The following is a 21,540-nucleotide window of genomic DNA, read 5'->3' as shown; positions in this document are numbered from 1 at the left end:
TTTACTTATCCACTTTCTGCCAAGACAATAAATGCCTTAAAACCATGTCTCTGGGAGCCATGGAGAAGGCCTTCGCCTACAGAGGCACCGACAAATCTCCAGTAGAAGGCCTCTCTATGCTCCCAGCCACGGCTGCCACCAAGCCCAAGCCAACCACAGTCAAGACAAGAATTCTCCCCATGGGACCAGTCAGAGGTCTCACTTTTCCCCCTCAGCCCATGGGCCCCCACTCAGTTCTCAGCTCTTCCACGGCTCCCAGCGGTGCCTCGGTGTCTAAGAGCCTGAGAACCAGATGGCACCAGCCTTCTTGCAGGCCTGGGGACCCCCACACCAGCTCCAGCTGTCCCTTACATCAGACTGTGCTTCCCCACCCCTGGAGGGGTGTCCTGTGGCTATCCTATAGCCCAACACTGGCCTGGAGACAGCTTGTGGGGGACAGTAAGCAAGGTCAACTCCTGTGTCCCGCCTCCCCAAGCAGCCGTGCCCTGTGGCTGGGTGGACCTGGGACCCCAATAACCCTATACACCCCTAGAGACACATCTCCTCCAACAAAACCATACCTATTCCAACAAGACCACAACTCCTAATAGTGCCACACTCCCTATGAATGGGACCATTTTTACTCAAACCGTCATAGCAATTAACATAGAGGACCACAACTGGTCATGGTTCATAGAATAAGAGACTGTGAAATGTTCAATCTATCTGAGACATCTGTGGACTGTAGTGGAAGATGGGTCGAAAGGCTGAGAGATGAGTAGTAAGAGCCAGAACTGGTGGAGAACTACAAGAAAAGTGTTTTCTAGACATATCAGAATGGTTTACATATGAATTCGCAGCAATTGAGACATCATGCACAAGCTTAATCCAGAAAAAGTTTCAGAATGAAGGCCTTCCCAAATAACACCGTCTATTGGGGACCAAGTATTTAAACCGCAAGCCTTGTCTTAGTTAGAAGAGACATCATGACCAAGGCAACTCTTATAAAGAAAAACATTTAATTGGGGCTGGCTTACTGTTTCACGTGTTTAGTCCATTATCATCACAATGGGAAGCATGGCAGTGTGTAGGAAGACACGGTGCTGGAGGGACAGAGAGTTCTACATCTTGATCTGAAGGTAGCCAGGAGAAGACTAGATGTGTTTCACTCTGGGCATAGTAGCTTGAGCATTTAAGACCTCAAAGGCCTGCCTCAACAGTGACATACCTCTTCCAACAAGGCCACACCTCCTAATACTGCTACTCTCCATGGGCCAAATTCAAATACATGCATTCAAATACATGAGTCAAAGGCATGTGTCAGAGCTGTGAAGGGGGCCATACCTATTCAAGCCACACAATAGGGTACATGCCATTAAGGTACATTTATCCCTCAAGCCATATCTGGGTTCTCCCTGAGTCGACATAAAAGAATGCCTTTGATTTAAAGAATATAGGATACATTGAAGCTGGAGAAATGGCTTAGTAATTAAGTGCACTTGCTATGTAACTATGAGGTCCCAAGTTTAGATTCCAGTGTTATATAATAGTCTAGAAATGGCCTCTGGCATTCCTGTAACTCCAGCACTGAGAGAGGCAGAGACAAGAAGTACACTGGGGCTTAATGTATGCCAGCCTAGTCAAAAATGTGAGCTCCAAGTTAAGGAAAGGACCTTGGCTCAAAGGAATAAAGTGGAAAAGACTAGAAGAGGTCACTTGATGCACACATGCTCACACACTATGTTCACTCACACACAAATATGTATTCTTAACAGAGAAAATAGTTTACAGTGATTCAATATGAACAACCATGGTTCAGGAGCACAAACTCAATTATATAGATACAGAGCCATGTGCTTTCGTGGAAGAAGTGGCTTGAACTCTAGCCACAGAAGCCATAAGATAATACATATATGTATTTATTGAACATACTGACAGTAGCATAAGAAAAGAGGAATTCTGCAGAGCCAGATCTCTCTTTCATAGATGTTAAGTGTTAGGCATTCTTGACTTGAGAACTGATGCAAACTGAAAACCAGCTAAGTACAGCAATAATTCTAAGATTTACATCTCACAGTCACAGGAACATTAGGTCAGATGCAGGAATTCATAGTAGTGGCTATTAAAGGCACTAAGGTAGCCCAAGTTAACTTTCACTTGAGACTTGAAACGTTGCATCATGAAGTCACTACATCCTAGTCAGCCATGGTCAACAGTCTTCAGATGCCTAATACAGATGTAGCTTCTTCAAAGAGCATCAGTTCACAAAGCCAATGTCATTAGGTGGGTGGCTGAGATCAATCCTATGCAAGGAGCTCCAAGAAAATGAAAGTCCCAGAGCCATTCTGACAAGGACAGGAATGTAGAAGAACTCAGAGCACTGCAGTGAGGGGGCCTGGCCTTCAGAGCTATGGCACATGGCTTTGAAACCAAGTGCATCTCCAGTGAAAATCAAGTAGGATTCATGTCCACAGCAGAGAGAAGGTCCAGGGAAGGACAAATGGCCGGCCATGATATACAAAAGTGAAACCTCTGGGAAAGATCATTAGTGAATAATTTCTACTACATTCTAGTCGGCACAGGATGTTGTTGGTATCAAGGGGTGAGAGGTTCTCCTGAACCCTGGGTGATGTTGCATCTCAAAGGGATGTTTTATTTTCTTACCTTCCTCATTCTGGTCTCCCTAGGGTTATTTATGGAGCCTTTACTCTCGACCTGCTTCTGTTATTATGTCTTCTTTTGATCATGGTGCAGCATAGCTTTTCTCCTTGGATTTTTATACCCCTAGTACACATGCTTACCATTCTTTACATTTTCAGACTCTGACTGTATCCACAGAAGAAGGAATCTGTCCCAATGTGTTCTGTTTAGCTTTCCATAATTTATCTGGTCAGTGTGGCTAGCTCCTGACACAATATTCAACATCAGGAGGCTGGAACCAACTAACATGCTCATCATGGGAGAAAACCAGCCAAGAGTCCTGGCCCTCTGAGAAGCACAGAAGGATGGGGTCACCTCTGCAGATGACAACTACCGTCAGAACAAGACTACAACAGAAAAGAAAGCGGCACCACAACCTCTGAAAGTTGTAGAATAAAGGATAAGAACATACATTCAAAAATGTTTCTTTACATTGTAATAAGTAACCTAAAATTAAATTTAAAATTTAATTCTATTTGTCATATTACCAAAAAAATAGGATACTTAGTAATAGATTTAATGAGAATAGTACAGTCAGGTAAAACATATAAAAATTTTGCTGAAATAAATGACAGAAGACTTAAGCAAATGAAGATATTCCATGTTCATGGATTGAAGAACTCATAGTTGTGATGGCCATACTACCAATGAAATCTACACAGGTTAACTTGTGTACTTTATAAACATACTTTGTACTTGACTAACAGGACAAAAAGAAGGGAAAAAAGGCAAAGAAAATTAACAAGTTTCTACCTGACTTTGAGGAGAGAAACAAACCAGAGATCCTTACCTTTATCCACATGATGTCACACTGAGTCCTTAGCAACTGTTCCAGGCTCACTTCCCATCTTCCCTTAAACATTACATTTCTGGATAAGGAATCTAATAGCAGAACAAGATGGAATCGGGTATTTAGTATTTATATAACTGAGCTATTGTGCAAAAGGGGCGGTAGGAGATCAGACTTCCTTTGGTCCCTCCAGGATGGTCCTACAACCAAAGGCATATATATATTCTTGACAAGCTTCAGTTAAGAAGTTACCAGCCCTTACACTTAAGATCTGCCTGTCATGAAATACATTATACTTTCTTCACTACCAAGTTCAACATAGACTCCTGGGCCTCCTTCTGAAAACTTCAGAGGGACACATTCTGTTGATTATCCAAATAGTGTCTCATTCCTTTTGTGGAAGCTCAATGTCATACTCTCCTGCCTCTGTACCCTCAGTTGAATCAGGCACATGGCCTCTGGAGGTTCTGTACAAATTCCTGTGATTCAGGGGGGACAAACTTAGGGACACAAATAAATGACAACATGGAGGAAGTCGTGAACTCTGCAAAGAGACAGGCCCCTCTAAATTGTTCAAATCTGGTAAGATACTGATGCCTCAAGGACATATAAAGAGGATGGAGTCCTGCAACTCTTTGTAGTAATCCAGGAGTAAAAGACTGATCCCAGAGGTGTCAACTACATGGCCTAGCCCCTTGGAGATTGCATGGGCTGAAAAGAATACCTTTTCTAAAAGCGCACCCCCTTTTGGGAGAAGCATTAAAAAAAATCACTTCAAAATCAAGGCATGGTAACTTGTATCTCTTGTCTGTCTAAAACAACTCCAAAGAGTCATCGAAGCATCAGAAATTCATAGCAGAATGGGATCTCAAGAGTTAATATCAGAGACTACTGTGCCCCTCCCCATCCTGTACCTTGCTCACCCCATCTCTGAGATGGTCTCAGGAACACTTCATATGGGGTTTGGCTCTCTCTTCCCATCTCAAGATCTGTCTTGCTGAAAGTCTGACCAGCATGTCTTCTTTTGCCATGAATGTAACACTTTTTCCTGCTGTCTAAAGAGTTAAGCATAGTCCCCATGGTTGCCATATACATCCTTCTGGAAGCCATAAGGCATGGTTATTTGTCATTGCATCTTTCCACTCTCTTCATTAACCATAACCCACTATAGCCATGTTAGCAGGGGCTCAAAAATGTTTGCTGCACTCATGACCTTGATACAGACAGCCTTATTGGTAACAGTAAGACAAGATGAGTAACAAACTCCCATTTAAGGACAATGAACCATCATCACCTTGAGCAAAAAGCATACACTTCTTCTGGGCTTCTATTATTACTGCTACGAGAAGAAGGTGGAAGACCAATTGTATCTAAGGCCAACTCCATCCATAAAAGTAAATTTGCTGCACTCAAAGTAAGAATGCCAAGTACCAACCACCTTAACCTTCACAGGGTTGATGCCACAAGTCCTCCTGATGATGCTATCTACCCCATTTTGTCATCATTCCTGAAATATCTAATAGTTGGGACACTTTCAGGGCCAATGAGATGTCTGTGAGAATTGAGGGGGGACAGGGAAGACTAGTGTGTGAGCTCACCTATCTTCTCAGCCTTCCCTAAAGAGGAAAGGGGAAGAATATGTTTCCTTTAGCACCCCTAGCTCCAAGCAGCTCTTTCCATAAGAACAAAATGTAGCAGTGTGATTCCTGCTTTTTCCCCCCCAACTAGAGCCAATCTAGTGGCTTGTTGGGGCTAAATGCTGATGTGAGTGGAGGCAGTCACCAGGGCAGGCAGACCCAGGAGCTGTGAGCTGTTGCCCTTCCTCTTCCTCCACTTCTCAGGGAGACAATGGCAGGATCCAGTTGCTTATCTGCTTGCTTGTCCAGCAGCTGCTGCCTGGTCTGGATGTTGTGGGGCCACAAGGCCCTCAGCACTGTCTTTCTGTCTTGCTGGGCTGACAGAGGGAGGTTCATTGAGACCTTAATGTTCATAAGCTGTCAACCCTCAGTGCTCTCTCCTGAAGAACAGGTGAAAACAAACCTCCTCACATTAAAAACTGGAGAGGATTAGTACCCCGGAGCTCTTGACTCTACCTGCATATGTATCAAAAGATGGCCTAGTCGGCCATCACTGGAAAGAGAGGCCCATTGGTCACGCAAACTGTATATGCCCCAGTACAGGGGAACGCCAGGGCCAAGAAAATGGGAATGGGTGGGTAGGGAAGTGGGGGGAGAGTATGGGGAACTTTTGGGATAGCATTGGAAATGTAATTGAGGAAAATACGTAATAAAAAAAAATTTAAAAAAAACTGGAGAGGAGTAAATTATAGAAGATAGGATGCACACAGGATGGCCTCCCCAAAGACCAGTCACAGGCATCATTGTCTCTGCTCTCTGAACATGGACTCCCAGGTCTGGTGACCTGGGGAGTCTGGTGACTTCCTTCCCCTACAATCATCTTATGTTGACACTATAATCCCTATGGGTAGTTTTGATGAAGAAACATGCTTTTTCCAAAAACCAGATCATAAGACCCTTTTCTGCTTCCTGGCTCTTCATTTTAAACACTTTATTGTTATTGAGTCTTGTTTTTTCAATTGGCAGTGGGTCTCTGCAACACCATCTCTATCGGATGAGTGTGAGTCAGAATAACAAGCCCGCAAGAAAAGTGGTCTTGCCTTCCAGCAAGGGTTCTCTGCTTGAGAAGCCACAGCTTGGAATGCAGGTGTGATTTAATGCTGTTAATAAGTTCACCTGGCCAGGAGACACAGGGGTGCCTAAACTAGAATGTTATGGGTTAACAGTGGCTGGCCAGAGAAGGCCTCAGGAAACTAGACAGAGGGGTTTATATGATGGTGAATTGAATAGGCTACACTTGGAAATGTTGGGCAGCATTCATGAGTGTTCTTCACAGATCCATCTTTTCTTCACATGTCAACTTCCCTAAATATACTAGCTTGACCCATGTCATTGAACAAACCATGTATGATCTCCATTCTCATGCTCACTACACATAGGAGACTTCCAGTTCATCTCTCAAAAACCCAGCTCTACTGCCAAGTCTTCCAGGAGAGTTCGTCCAGCACCAACCCACCTATGGCCAGGGCTATGAGGGCAAGTAACAATGAGGGTAGTAGTCCTCAGCCCTGAGAGAAGTGCTATTTAATGTCATCATGCCTTATGTCATGAATAAAAACTGTAAAGTAATTATTAGGGACAGACTACTTGTCATCACAAGACTGAAGATCTCTGGGTCATCTCTCTCCAGCAGAAGAGCAGACAACTGGGCAAAGAATCACAAGGAGGGATACAGGATACCTCCTGGAACATAGAGAAGTATAAATTCAGAGCCAGTGTCACAAGTAAACAGAACTTCTTAGGCCCATGAAAGTGGTGACAGGGTCTGGAAGAAGTCCAGAATAGGCTGCTTGTTATTCAGTTGCTGCCCTTTTCTTCTAGATAGAACTACCCGTGGGTATCACTAAGATGGTTCCCCTGAGTCTCATCCTGCATATTGGCAGCTGCCTGTACAAACCCTTCCAAGAGATCAGAGAGACATAGCAAAGGTCAAGAAAAGCATCAGAACTATAGCATCTGCTGGGTAGACTGTGCATGAGCGTCAAGAATGAACTGGAGTGACCTCTTGCAGTCCAGTCCCCTCCCTTAGTCTCTTTCCAGATCCTGGACCACACACTGTGCACTGTAGCTTCCTCACTACATTGAGTGGAGGGTGGAGGACTAAGGAGAAGAGAGCCACCCAGAAGACCTCAGAGACCCTGCAACAGACCCTTCCTGAAGCACTAAGACCTCCCTGGTGATGATCCTAAGTTAGGAGCAGTCTTCTCCTTCCTGAGGTAAGGGCCTCAGAGCAATGTGCCCTTCCCAACGTGAGTAACAATGCAGAGGCAACTGTAGACAGAAGATAGGATAGAGCTTACCTCACAGTAGGGCTAGATGAATATCACCATATTAAATAGAAAAACAGAATATAGGATTCAACCTGGGCCCAGGCACACCTACCTGTAGGCAGGATCCAATCCAGTATCAGGAGGGTAGTTACCAATCTCTGATATCTCCAAGGCCAAGCACCACACGTTGTCCCTTTCCTTGATACAGCCTTCCCATACCTCTGCCTTTAGTGATCCTTGCAGCATCAGGAGCCCCTCTATAGCAAAGATCTGTTGTCAATGAAGCTCTTTGCATCCTGTGCTATTTGGTGGAAGACGTGTTGCTTGAGAGTCTACTCTCATTCCCAGAAGCCTCCCTTTCGATAACAGACACGCATATGAAGCGCCAATCAAACCTCTCTGTCTTTTTCTGGCTCAGTAAACTGTCCTCATCTGTCCCTCACAATACCATCCTTCATCCACTCATCTTCAGTAGCCACAGTGCCTCTTCGAGTGTCGGTAACCACATTTATCAAGTACCCATGGTCTGTCCAGACTGTAGATTGGAACTCTGTGGTTAGTAATCCCATCCCATTATTCAGGCAGGAAAGGAAACTGCTTGAGGTTACTGAGGTTAGTTGTAAAGCTAATAGATTTTAGGTCTGGGATTTAAACTCTCAGTATTTGGGCTTATAGCATGCTTTACTTGTTTGTTTGTTTAGTTTTGTCACAGCAGGTGGCCTGTGGGGGGATTCAAGGCCTTCTGGCATTTTAAAACATGTTGGCATGTTGGACCACCAAGGAAGCTGAGATACTCCAGCACTGCTTCCTCAGCTGTTGACGCCCTCCTCAGAGGGGTTCCTGGGGCCACCCTTCCTGGGGTCACCCTTTGTGATGAGGAAAGCAGTAACTATTTCACAGGGGAGAGGATTAAGGAATAGCAGCGGTGGTCACTGCCTCAGGCCCTACAGTTACACGAAGCTTAGGCTAGGATGCAATTTGCTCACACCCCTACCCGCTCTGGAGTCTGAGGACACAGACACGACCCCATTGCATCTTACAGATCCTCAGCAAGCCCTTGAGACTTCAACTCCACATATGCATCGCCAATTAATTACTAAGAGGCAATTCTTCAAGCACACCTAAGGAAGGTTAGGCTATGGTGGAATGACAAATACAAGTTTCAGACCTGATGCTCCAAGTACAAACAAGTCAGAACCCATCATGCACTGGGCTGTTTCAGACACAGATAAGCCTCAACCACGGAAGCAGCATCATGAGAACGCAACAGGGCAGAATTTCTCTCTCCAGATGAGGTGCAAGCTTTTCCCAATTCACCATGTAATGTTTCTACTTTACTATGGTGTGATAGCATACTAATACAATCATTCTGGTTTTTCACCTTCAGCATATTACACAGTGAGTTCCATCAGGGATTCAACACCTTATCATAAGATCAGGTTCACATGAAATTGTCCAACAGTAGGCTAGTGTCAACTGTTGAGCACTTTTATAATAATAATAAAAATTGTTATTATTATAATTATAATTATATATCTTCTTTATTTACATTTCAAATTTTATCCCCTTTCCTCATTTCCCCTCTGAAAATCCTCTATCCTTTCCCCCCTCCCCCTGCTCACCAGCCTATCCACTCCTGCTTCCCTGTCCTGGAATTCCCCTACTCTGGGGTATTGAGCCTTCAGGAGACCCAGAGCCTCTCCTCTCATTAATGTCCCACAAGGCCATCCTCTGCTAAATATGCGACTGGAGCCTTGGGTGCCTCCATGTGTACTCTTTGGTTGGTGGTTTAGTTCCTGGGAGCTCTGGGGGTACTAGTTGGTTCATATTGTTGTTACTCCTAGGGGACTGCAAACCCCTTAAGCTCCTTAGGCCCTTTCTATAGCTCTCCTTCATTGGGGAGCCTGTGTGCTGAGTACTTTTAAAGTGGCCTGGGTTAAACTATCATGGAAGTAGATTGCACAGAGAAAAGGCACTTTTTACAAAAAGAAATTTACTTTTTATTTTCTTTTTTTTTATTTCATGTATACGGGTGTTTGACTGAATGCATATATGTGTACCACATACATGCCTGGCACCTGTGAAGGCCAAAGGAGGCCATTGAATCCTTTGGAAATGAAGTTACAGGTTGTTTTCTGAGCTGTACATTGTAAGAAAGTCAATAAGAAGATGAGTGAAGGAGATGTGGGTATAGGAAAGGATGGAAGATGGATGAGATGCTAGAAGATGTATGTCTCAATCACAAAGTTTTTAATTCCTATGGGGAGGGACTTTATGGGTATTTTTAGATGAAGGATCAGTTGGGTGGCAAGGAAACAGGGTGATTTTATTTTTATCTATGGCTTAAAGATATTTAAGGATCCTCTGTATTCTCAGGTAGAAGGTCCTTTACCCTGAGATGAGTCCTCACAGAGGAAGGATTTAAGTTATGTAAACCCCAGCCAATGTGATCAGTAACTCTTGCAGCTTCTATAATCCCAGCAAAAACTTTTAAGTAAATAAGTTCTGGGCCTTGAAGGAAAGCAATACATAACACAAAAGAATGTTAGGGTAGGGTTAGGGTAAAGTAGCTAACTCCTGTTTACCTTCAAATCTGGCATAGGATTTTCAGGCAAATGACAGAACTTCCCTATACATATTTTCCTTAACTCTCCTAGAACTGTCACTTGTCCCTCCTGTCATTTCTATAAATGCATGTGAGTTTCAGACTGTTTGACATAACTTGAAGTGACCCCTACACATCCTTTAATGTTCAAAGACAACTGCCAATAATGTTTGGTACTTACTTACTGTTATTATGGATCCTATTGTTGGCGTCTGTATACCAACCCCTGAACTAAATTAGCTCACACACAGGCTCTTCATGCTCTGATGTTTGATCCCACAAGCCTGATTCTGTCCTTATGCCAGTAGGACAGTAAAAGAGTCTAATATCTCTGACAGAGGTTTTCTAAGATATGCTGACTGATATTGTCCATCTTGTCCATGCCACCATACAAAGAAGGTCTGCTGACACCATAGAGTATTCTCTAAGCAATTAGACTCATGTAAGAAGCTGTTGAAATGACAATCTGGGCAAAGAAGTGTCTCCAGGACAAGTCCAACACACCATACAGTCCTGCACCCTCCTCCTCCATCATTGCTCCTCAAAGATCCTAAGACCAGGGAATGCAGAACCTCTGACCAGCAGGAGATTGCAGTTTCAGATCTAGAGCTAGGGTGATCATGGGGGAGGAGTGCTTTCCTCTTAACTGCTCCAGAAATTTTGATGACAGCTCAAATGCTACAAACTCCTACTCCATAAGCTCAAGGTGAGCCAGATCTGCAGGAGTCACCAGTGATGGAACTTTCGGCCCTTGAGGGGTGGGGCAGATAGACTCTTCTATTTTCAGTTCAGCTGTAAGGGTGAAATGGAGTGACCCAGAGAATATTTTTGACATGCAAACCACTTAATCAAGGACCATCCCTTTCTAACTGGCTTGAGCCCATTCTACCTTCCTTCACCTCTGAGAATTCTATTATTTTCTTTTTTTTTGATTTTTAATATTTTTATTACATATTTTCCTCAATTACATTTCCAATGCTATCCCAAAAGTCCCCCATAGCGCCCCCCACTTCCCTACCCACCCATTCCCATTCTTTTGGCCCTGGCATTCCCCTATATTGGGGCATATAAAGTTTGCAAGTCCAATGGGCCTCTCTTTCCAATGATGGCCGACTAGGCCATCTTTCGATACATATGCAGCTAGAGACAAGAGCTCCGGGGTACTGGTTAGTACATCATGTTGTTCCAACAATAGGGTTGCAGATCCCTTTAGCTCCTTGGGTACTTTCTCTAGCTTCTCCATTGGGAGCCCTGTGATACATCCAATAGCTGACTGTGAACATCCATTCCTGTGTTTGCTAGGCCCCGGCATCGTCTCACAAGAGACAGCTATATTTGGGTCCTTTCAGCAAAATCTTGCTAGTGTATGCAATGGTGTCAGCGTTTAGAAGCTGATTATGGGACGGATCCCTGGATACAGCAGTCTCTAAATGGTCCATCCTTTCATCACAGCTACGAACTTTGTCTCTGTAACTCCTTCCCTGGGTGTTTTGTTCCCAATTCTAAGAAGGTGCACAGTGTCCACACTTTGGTCTTCATTCTTCTTGAGTTTCATGCATTTATCAAATTGTATCTTATATCTTGGGTATCCTAAGTTTTGGGCTAATATCCACTTATCAATGAATACATATTGTGTGAGTTCTTTTGTGATTGTGTTACTTCACTCAAGATGATGCCCTCCAGGTCCATCCATTTGGCTAGGAATTTCATAAATTCATTCTTTTTAATAGCTGAGTAGTACTCCATTGTGTAAATGTACCATAATTTCTGTATCCATTCCTCTGTTGAGGGACATCTGGGTTCTTTCCAGCTTCTGGCTATTATAAATAGGGCTGCTATGAACATAGTGGAGCATGTGTCCTTTTTACCAGTTGGGACATCTTCTGGATATATGCCCAGGAGAGGTATTGCTGGATCCTCCGGTAGTACTATGTCCAATTTTCTGAGGAACCGCCAGACTGATTTCCAGAGTGGTTGTACAAGCTTGCAATCCCACCAACAATGGAGGAGTGTTCCTCTTTCTCCACATCCTCGCCAGCATCTGCTGTCACCTGAATTTTTGATCTTAGCCATTCTGACTGGTGTGAGGTGGAATCTCAGGGTTGTTTTGATTTGCATTTCCCTGATGATTAAGGATGTTGAACATTTTTTCAGGTGTTTCTCTGCCATTCGGTATTCCTCAGGTGAGAATTCTTTGTTCAGTTCTGAGCCCCATTTTTTAATGAGGTTATTTGACTTTCTGGAGTCCACCTTCTTGAGTTCTTTATATATATTGGATATTAGTCCCTTATCTGATTTAGGATAGGTGAAGATCCTTTCCCAATCTGTTGGTGGTTTTTTTGTCTTATTGATGGTGTCTTTAGCCTTGCAGAAGCTTTGTAGTTTCATGAGGTCCCACTTGTCAATTCTCGATCTTACAGCACAAGCCATTACTGTTCTATTCAGGAATTTTTCCCCTGTGCCCATATCTTCAAGGCTTTTCCCCATTTTCTCCTCTATAAGTTTCAGTGTCTCTGGTTTTATGTGAAGTTCCTTGATCCACTTAGACTTGACCTTAGTACAAGGAGATAGGAATGGATCGATTTGCATTCTTCTACATGTTAACAACCAGTTGTGCCAGCACCATTTGTTGAAAATGCTGTCTTTCTTCCACTGGATGTTTTTAGCTCCCTTGTCGAAGATCAAGTGACCATAGGTGTGTGGGTTCATTTCTGGGTCTTCAATTCTATTCCATTGGTCTATTTGTCTGTCACTATACCAGACACTATATGTGTCGGGAGGTATTTCTTTTCTGGTCCAGTCTATTTGGAGTTCTGTATGCTTCTTGTATGTTCATGGGCATCTCTTTCTTTAGATTTGGGAAGTTTTCTTCTATAATTTTGTTGAAGATGTTTGCTGGTCCTTTGAGTTGAAAATCTTCATTCTCATCCACTCCTATTATCCGTAGGTTTGGTCTTCTCATTGTGTCCTGTATTTCTTGGATGTTTTGAGTTAGGATCTTTTTGCATTTTACATTTTCCTTGATTGTTGTGCCGATGTTCTCTATGGAATCTTCTGCACCTGAGATTCTCTCTTCCATCTCTTGTATTCTGTTGCTGATGCTGGTATCTATGGTTCCAGATTTCTTTCCTAGGGTTTCTATCTCCAGTGTTGCCTCATTTTGGGTTTTCTTTATTGTGTCTACTTCCCTTTTTAGGTCTAGTATGGTTTTGTTCATTTCCATCATCTGTTTGGATGTGTTTTCCTGTTTTTCTGTAAGGACTTCTACCTGTTTGATTATGTTATCCTGTTTTTCTTTAAGGATTTGTAACTCTTTAGCAGTGTTCTCCTGCAATTCTTTAAGGGATTTTTGTGCTTCCTCTTTATTGTCTTCTGCCTGTTTAGCAGTGTTCTCCTGTATTTCTTTAAGTGTTTTATTAAAGTCCTTCTTGAAGTCCTCTATCATCATCAGGAGATATGCTTTTAAATCCGTGTCTAGCTTTTCCGGTGTGTTGGGGTGCCCTGGACTGGGCGAAGTGGCGGTGTTGGGTTCTGATGATGGTGAGTGGTCTTGGTTTCTGTTAGTAAGATTATTACGTTTACCTTTCGCCATCTGGTAATCTCTGGGGTTAGTTGTTATCGTTGTCACTGTTTAAAGATTGGAGCAGAAGCTGTGTTCCACTCACCAGCAGTCTCTAAATCCTGCGGCGGGGGTCGTGGGTAGCTGACGGTACCCCGGTGCTGGTCCAGCAGGAAGAGGCCTGTGGTCCTACTCAGGCCGGTTTTCTGCTTCCCTAACTAATGCAGTCTCTGGTCCTGCGTGCAATTGGATTGGAGCAGGAGCTGTGTTCCACTCTCCAGAAGTCTTAAGATCCTGTGGTGGGTGTTGTGGGTAGCTGGTGAGTGTCAGCCGACCCTGCGCCCCAGCTGCCCCGGTGGTTTTCTGACCGGAAGAGGGTTGTGGCCCTATGTAGGCCGGATTTCTCTCTCCCCAACCAGAGCAGTCTCAGGTCCCGCGTGATTGGACTGGAGCAGAAGCTGTGTTCCACTCACCAGCAGTCCCAAAATCCTGCGGCGGGGGGTCGTGGGTAGCTGGCGGGTGTCAGGCAACCCTGCGCTCCCGCTACCCCGGCGCTGATCCGGCCGGATGAGGCCTGTGGCCCTACTCGGGCCGGTTTCTGCTTCCCTAACTAATGCAGTCTCAGGTCCCGCGCAATTGGATTGGAGCAGAAGCTGTGTTCCACTCACCAGCAGTCCCAAAATCCTGCGGCGGGGGTCATGGGTAGCTGGTGGGTGTCAGGCAACCCTGCGCTCCTGCTACCCCGGCGCTGATCCGGCCGGATGAGGCCTGTGGTCCTACTCCTATTATTTTCTGTTTTAAGCATTCTGATGCCAATGGAAGGCAGCTCAAGACAATCACTGTGCTCAAACAACAACCCCCACACCAAAGTAGGCAACAGACGTACCCTAAATTGCTGATACTGCCCTATCTTTCCTTTCCCATGGAAACCAAAGTAAAAACTGTAGATCAGTGAGCTCTCTCCTCATTCCCATCTTTAGCCTCCTGACCAAAACATAGTAATTCCCCCTGCGATCCTATACAGAATGTGACAACCTCTTTCCAGGTCCGTGTATGAGTTGTAAGTACTGTTTGTTCTGTTTCTCTTGCATCTCCTCTTGGGGGCACATTACCTCCATCTTGTGAAACAGCACAAAACATTAACTGTTGAGCATTCAAATGGTATGAAGAATGGCCCCCAGAGCTCCTGAGCAGAACAGTTCATGGCCAGTTTCATGTAGAACTGAATCTGGCTATCTTTCTTAAGGGCCAATGGGAAGGGGCCTGTAATACACTGTACCCTAACCTTCTAATTCTAAGAATTTAATCTAAGAAAAGAAATAGTTCAACATAAATATGTATGTCCAAGAACGGCATATCACTGTTTTATTTATAATTATATAAGTTTAGAATTTGGAACTATATCTAATGATAAGGGAAAAGAACCTCCTGTAACAACATACTAAACTGCTATTAAAACTGTGTTTGAAAGAAATGCTCTGTTCCATGGGCATGTATTTAGTATATGATATCAAGCTATGTCTAAAGGTTGGACCACAATGTATTTTAAATAATTCTATTCAGTTTAGCTGTCTAAGTATACATATAGTTCTAAGAAAATGCCTCAGGGGAAAAATCAACATTGAAAAATTAGTTGTATTTCTATCCATTTGCAATGAATAATATGAAAAGGTAATTTAGAGAATAATACCATTTATAGAAGTGCCAAGAAAAAAAACCTCATTAAAAATAAACATATCAAAAAGAGTGAAAAACATTTGTATTGAAAGCTGTAAAATATCAATAAAAGATATATTTTAATGGGGCTATGGAGATATCTTAGTCAGTGTTTGTTGCATAAGCCTGAGGACCTGAGTTCTATGCCTGGTACCCATGTATAAAAGCCAGCCATGCTAGAAGGTGTTTATTATCCCAGGACTGTGTCGGGGGTGAGGGAATGCCTAGGACTTGTCTAGCCAACCTAGTGAGTTGGTAAGCACAAACCAATGAGACACCCTGCCTCACAAAGCAAGGGAGACCTGGACAGATGGCTCAGTGGTTTTGAGCACTTGTTGTTTCTGCAGAGGACCCACACAGGGTCGACTCCCTGCATCCACATGGCACCAGGGAATGCAATGACTCTTCTGTCCCTCATGTGCATTAAACACATGTGGTGCACATACATACGTGCAGGAAAACACTCACACATAAAATAAAATTAATAAATCTAATTTTTCAAAAATTAAAGGTGTCTCTCAAATACATGGCTTGCAAATATTTTCTTCCAATTAATGGGTTACTTTTCACTTTCTTCATATTGTTTTTGATGCCTGAAAAGTTTTAAGTTTGGGTCTCCTTTAGCTTATGCACATTTTATTTTATTGCCTTGTACTTTGTTTTAATGTACAGTTAATTATAGTCACATTTGATTAGTCTCCTCCTACGTTTTCATATAGTTTTAGCTCTTACACTTAGGTGTCTGATCCATTCTGAATTAACATTGTATATGGTATCGTGTGAGAGCTGAACTGCATTTTTTGGCATTTGAACATACAGGCTCCCTAAGACCCTTTTGGGGAGGTCTGTCTCTAATCGCATCAAATGGTCATGGTACCTTTTTTGAAAATCAGTGGGCCACACATGAAAAGGCTTAAACCTGAAGTCTTGATTCTATTCATCTTTATGTTTGTCGTCACACTATCCCTGCACTATTTTGATTACTATAACTTTATGGTAAATTTTGAAGCGGGAAGATTTCCAACCTTGTTTCTCTTTTTCAAGATTCTTCTGGCTACTTGGAATCCATAGAAGTGAATATGAAGGTTTGAATGGAATTCTGTAACTTCTATAATAAAAATGTCATTGCTATACTTATAGATATTGAGTTAAATCTATTACATTGGGTGGAATTGACATCTTAATATTAACACCCATTCATGAATAGAAGGTTTTCTTTTGACCCAAGAATGGAGACTTTTCCATTATTTGTTCTCAATTTCTCTTTTTGTGTGTATTGTGTATATGTCTTTGAGTGTGTGTGTTAGTGTGTAGAGTAAGTCCATGCACATTGGTGCATGTGGAAGCCTGAACACAATCTTAAGGTTATATACTTCAGATATCTGTATACACAAGAGGAGAGGGAAATATATAAATTACTATAGCCAAGCAGAAGAAACAAAGGACATGGGTAAATATTTCCCCCCAAACACTTACTAATTCAACAAAGAGGTCTAACACTGTAGGGATGAATCTTTACTCTAGGCAGACCCATAGCCCCATTCATTCATGTCCTTTCAGGGGCTTCTTTCCTGAGTCTTTGGCATTTTTTTCCTAATGTCTAAACTCAGAAGAAACTCTGGATATTAAGGAGACCCTGTGCATATCTTTGGAAGTGCTTTCTCTATCTATGCAGATTTCTTCTTTTGGGAATTCTGGCCTATACATTTTAGCCATCTGGGTTTCCTTGAACTCTCAGTTCAATCATTTAATTTGGAGGCTCAAGGAAGCTCTAGTCAGGACTCCCTTCCCCTTGTTCTGTGACCTGGAAACTCTCAAGGCAGAAGCATCATGGTCATTTCTTTCCTGTCCCTCGGGCTTTCTTATCCTCCCTTGCTGGCTCTCTGCTATATCTATTCTCTCTCTCTCTCCTCCCTCCTCCCTCTTCCCTCCTCCCTCCTTCCTCCCTCCTCTCTCCCCTCCCTCCACCCTCCTCCCTCTACCCTCTTCCCTCTCTCCTCTCTCTCCCCTCTCTCTCCCCCTTCCTCTCTCCCCTCTCTCCCCTCTCCACCCCCCCCATCTCTTTTTCTTAAGATAAGATGTCATGGCCCTAACTGGCTTGAAATTTGCTATGTAGACCAGACTGGCCTCAAGTACACAAAGATCCATACACACAGCAATGAGATTAAAGTCATACACTACTTCCCTCAATTTATCTGCTATCTGGAAAACCATTATTTATGTGTGCTTCTGTTAGTTAATTTGCTTTGTTCTTTGTTGCTTGTTTTTAGGCTAAAATTGTCCCATTTGCCCAAAATTCAACTCATCAGTCTATCTTATGAGTAAAAACAGTCTTTTCTAGGAAAATGATATCTTAAAAGAGGTGTGATCCCAAGCATGTAGCTGGATCACCCTATGAGAGGCCATTATATCATCCAGGTACCCTCTTACATTGCCACATGAAAAACAATACCTCTTAATGCCAGTAGGAGGCAGTGCAATGCTCAGAAACCATGGTGAATGGATCACCCACACCTGACCTCTCATAGAGGAAACTGCACAGCCTCATTGCCTCCTAAAATGAAGCAGCCACTCAGTGTTATATTTTAGTGCTGAATGACAGGTACCAGCTAATCTTTGGAGACAACAGAATCTAGTCCTTTTTGCTTTTACAGAGGAAGAAATAAAATGTCAGCAAATGTCAAGGTCAACAGAGACTGGCATACCAGGAGATGAGACATTTCCATGGAGCCCTAGAGAGTGAAATGTGCCTGAATGGATGGTATAGGAGGCAAGAAAGTCAGAGAATTAGAAACAGAGAACCCCAAAACATTCTCCTGGAATGCCCATGCAAGCAGGTCATTTCCACACATTGAGAACATTTCATCTGAAAACTCACTGCTTTGATTCAAGTGTTTCAATGTTCAGATGAAGAAGCAAAATCTCCCCCAAAGCCTTGATTGAGGCCAGACAGGAAGTTAGCACTGACCTGGGATCCCTGCCAAGAAAACCTGAGTCTTAGTGAGACCCTCTTGCATCTGAACCATTGAACATTCTGACAAGTGGGATAGAGATGCAAGGGAAGAGATTCTGGACTTCTGAGGTGACAAGACCATTTGATGTGATTAGAGGCAGACATCTCAACAATGGTATTAGGAAACCTGTATGTTCAAATGCAAAAGAATAAAGTTCAACCTTCATATGACACAAGACAATCCAGAGCACAATTTTGTCATGAAGTGCCAAGGAGTAAATGGGTGCATGATATATCTCTTTGGTTGGTATATTGGATTAAGGTGGCCAGCCCTAGCTTGTTGGGACTGATAGAGTCCAGGCTTGGATTCTATAACCACTCTAGTAACATCCATGGGTATAAGAATAGAAGAGAGATGTCTGAGGTTCCTCACAAAGTTTCTGGAATGCACGAAGCGAAGCACCTTTCCACTTCTTCTTTCCAGCCAAGAACTTTAATAACTTTGACAGTGCAGAGTCCAAAGGACAGGAGCCATGTGATTCCAGGTCACTCTGCAATTAACTCAGAAACCCATGGGAAGATGTTTGTTCTTGTGAATATACACTATTTCTGCAGTCCCAGGACTCAGCTCCAAGGTCGAAGTAAGCCCCTGATTGCATGGCTACTGATGAACAGATTAATATTTTACTTTGTTTGTATTTGTTGGCAAGAAATCTGCAGCCATGTAGTTCCCAACTGGACTGCAGGGAAACACAGCAATGATCTGTTCGTTTCTTTTTAATTCATAATCTATGTCAAATCTGCTTACTTTGATTTCTATAGACTTTCTTTTACAAAGCAAGTTCAGGTTCACTGAAAAATTGAGCAGAATCATTTTTAAAATATAAAGTACATTGGAATTAATGCCTCAACACTAGGCCCAGTGAAAAAAAGGACCAAACATGCAATTCAGTCAGCTATGTCTTATTCCCTCTGCAGCTCAATAAACATGTGATGATGGTACCAGGCTAGAGAGGACTGGTGCTCAGCTATCATGAATACAACAGGGTATATTGCCTGTCAAACTTCTAGTGTTCAAAATATTGCCACTACAGACCAACTTGAGGATAGGGGATTTGGACTCTGGCACAATCACCCTGTGGCAGAGACCACTAAAACCTATTATGAATGAATGGTGAAGGGCCTCTGCCTTGCACTGTAGCCATGTGAGTTGTCTAAAGAGTCAGGTGTACTTGTGGCTGAAGTGGCCTTCCTTTGGTCAGAACATTTGGGTTGTATGAATCCAGTAACCCAAGCCACAGACCCCATATGAGGCAAGTGTTCTCCATTCATCAGGATTCTACACTGGTACAGGCTTGGGTGATGCACCCCTCCCCACTGCATCTCCAGGAACCTGTGTCTGAGCCTCATTTACATCAACGGAGAGGAGATACTTTTCCACTGTTGGAAAAGGCACTGTCTTGGTCTGTTGTTGCTATAGCAGACTATTTGAGAGTGTGTGATTTAGTAAAGAAGGAGATTTGTTTAGATAATATTGTGCAGCTGGAATTCCAAGACTGAACAGCTTTACTTAGCAAAGGCCTCACACTGTACCAGAGAATAGCAGAAAAGCAGAAGTACATAAAAAAGTGTGAAAGAGAGAGCACACAAGAGAAGCTCATGGCTTTGTTGACAAGTTTCTGTCTTGGTGAATAATCAGGTGTCATGAGTAAGTCCTCTAGAATCTACCCAGCTCCCTATTCCTGGAAGGAAGAACAGCCCAAATCCCTTCAAAATGGTAGATCACCATAACCTAATCACTGTCTTAAGGTCCCACCACCTCTCTACTCTTATACTGATGGTCAGTTTTCAGTTTGAACTTTGGTGGGGACATATAACAGCTACACAATAAGCAGACTTATTTAAGTCATAAGGATGAAGAAAACAGTCTGAGGCCTAGCCTCCCATTTTAAACAAAATGGGGAGGCAGGAGGTCCCTTCTGGATGTGGAGAGGGTGGGAGGGGGCAGCTAGAAGAAGAAAGAATGACATCAAATGGAAACCAAGGGCATGGTAGGCTGGGCTGAGCCATAAGATGCCACAAGAATCCTGGAGCTGAAACATTAATTCCTAGTAGGCAGTGGGGACCTGGCAGGAAGCATGACATCTGATGGGACTTGGCAGACTGACAAACATAAATGGGGGGGGGGCTTAAAACTTACCAGATATCCTGGAGAAAGTAAGCATCCTTCAGGATGGGGAGGAAATGAACACTGGAATAGAGGTAAGTCTTAATGGTCACTGCCCCAACTGATGAAGAAACTGATGGAAATGTGACTTTTTGTCATCATGTTCTTAGCTAGCATGATCTTTGAGGTCAAACATCTTCAAATCCTACTGTATTTCTTATGAGCCATGCCACCACCACAGGTGACTGTCATTTCATCTCCCAGAACCCAAGTTTATCCATCTACCCAGTGTCAAACCCACCACCTCTTGTGGTTTCTGAAAATTAAATGAACATCAAGGACCTACACAGCATCTACCTCAGATCAGGAACACTAATATCAGGTAGGTGGGGGTGGATAGAAATAAGCCAAATACAAAATAAATTCAATTTCTGAGGGGGATAGGTGCCATGAGGAAGAATGGGGAAACAGGTAGGGATGAATAAGAAAGAACTGAAGCTGAGGATGACTTCTCTCATCCAGGGTATGTTCTCAACTCTCCCAGGCAGAGCCCTCTCTCTACTCACCTTTGCCTTACATATTTTTGTACATCCTCTATACCCACTGGAATGCTGACCTCAGCTTGTCAGGGAGCCTAAAAGTCTCATACCAATCCCCCAAAGACCTTCTTCATAAATAACACATTGTATACAGCATGGAAGGCTTTGCCAAAGAATAAACATCATGTTATTCACATTTGAGCTGGAAAGATCACCAAATGATTCCTGTTTTTCAATCTGATTGTTAGCACTTGGTAAGCCAGTTAGCTTATTTTTATTAACAAAATCACTGTGTTCCTCCAGCTACTGTGATACTTACCTGAATTAACGGAGATTGGAGGCAAAAGCTGGCCATAGGGAGTACCAGGGCTCACAACAAGTTTCTATTAACAGACTAATTAAAGCAGGCTTTGATGGTTTTAGGAAGTGTGGCCCCATCTGGGTGTGCAAACAAGGGCTTCTGGGTCATGGGAGAACTAATAATAACTTCTCTTGGCTGCACTTTGCAGCAAAGTCTTAACTCATTAGGCCACTGGTAGTGTGCATTGTTCAGCTTTCAGAAAAATATTTTTGTTTTGAAGCTTATTAAACTGTTTTTGCTCTCTAGTGTCAGGAGCACACTCCC

At 43.1% G+C, this 21,540-nt stretch overlaps 1 long non-coding RNA gene across 1 annotated transcript in view; it reads right to left on the bottom strand.

The window, feature by feature from the left end:
- Nucleotides 1-21,276, bottom strand: part of LOC147005787 (uncharacterized) — a 37,333-nt gene extending 16,057 nt beyond the window's left edge. The window contains exons 1-2 of the long non-coding RNA XR_015044816.1: nt 21,235-21,276; nt 3,470-3,561 (exon numbers count right to left, since the gene is read on the bottom strand). This is a non-coding gene — a long non-coding RNA (uncharacterized LOC147005787). The remainder of the gene's footprint in view (nt 1-3,469; nt 3,562-21,234) is intronic.
- Between the last annotated feature and the right edge of the window lie 264 nt (nt 21,277-21,540).

Source organism: Mus caroli, unplaced genomic scaffold (genome assembly GCF_978045245.1).
Source record: "Mus caroli unplaced genomic scaffold, Mus_caroli_1 scaffold_2, whole genome shotgun sequence".
In the NCBI taxonomy this organism is placed as follows: domain Eukaryota; kingdom Metazoa; phylum Chordata; class Mammalia; order Rodentia; family Muridae; genus Mus; species Mus caroli.
Note: the sequence above shows the minus strand (reverse complement) of the source record. Positions and strands in the feature narration are given on the sequence as shown.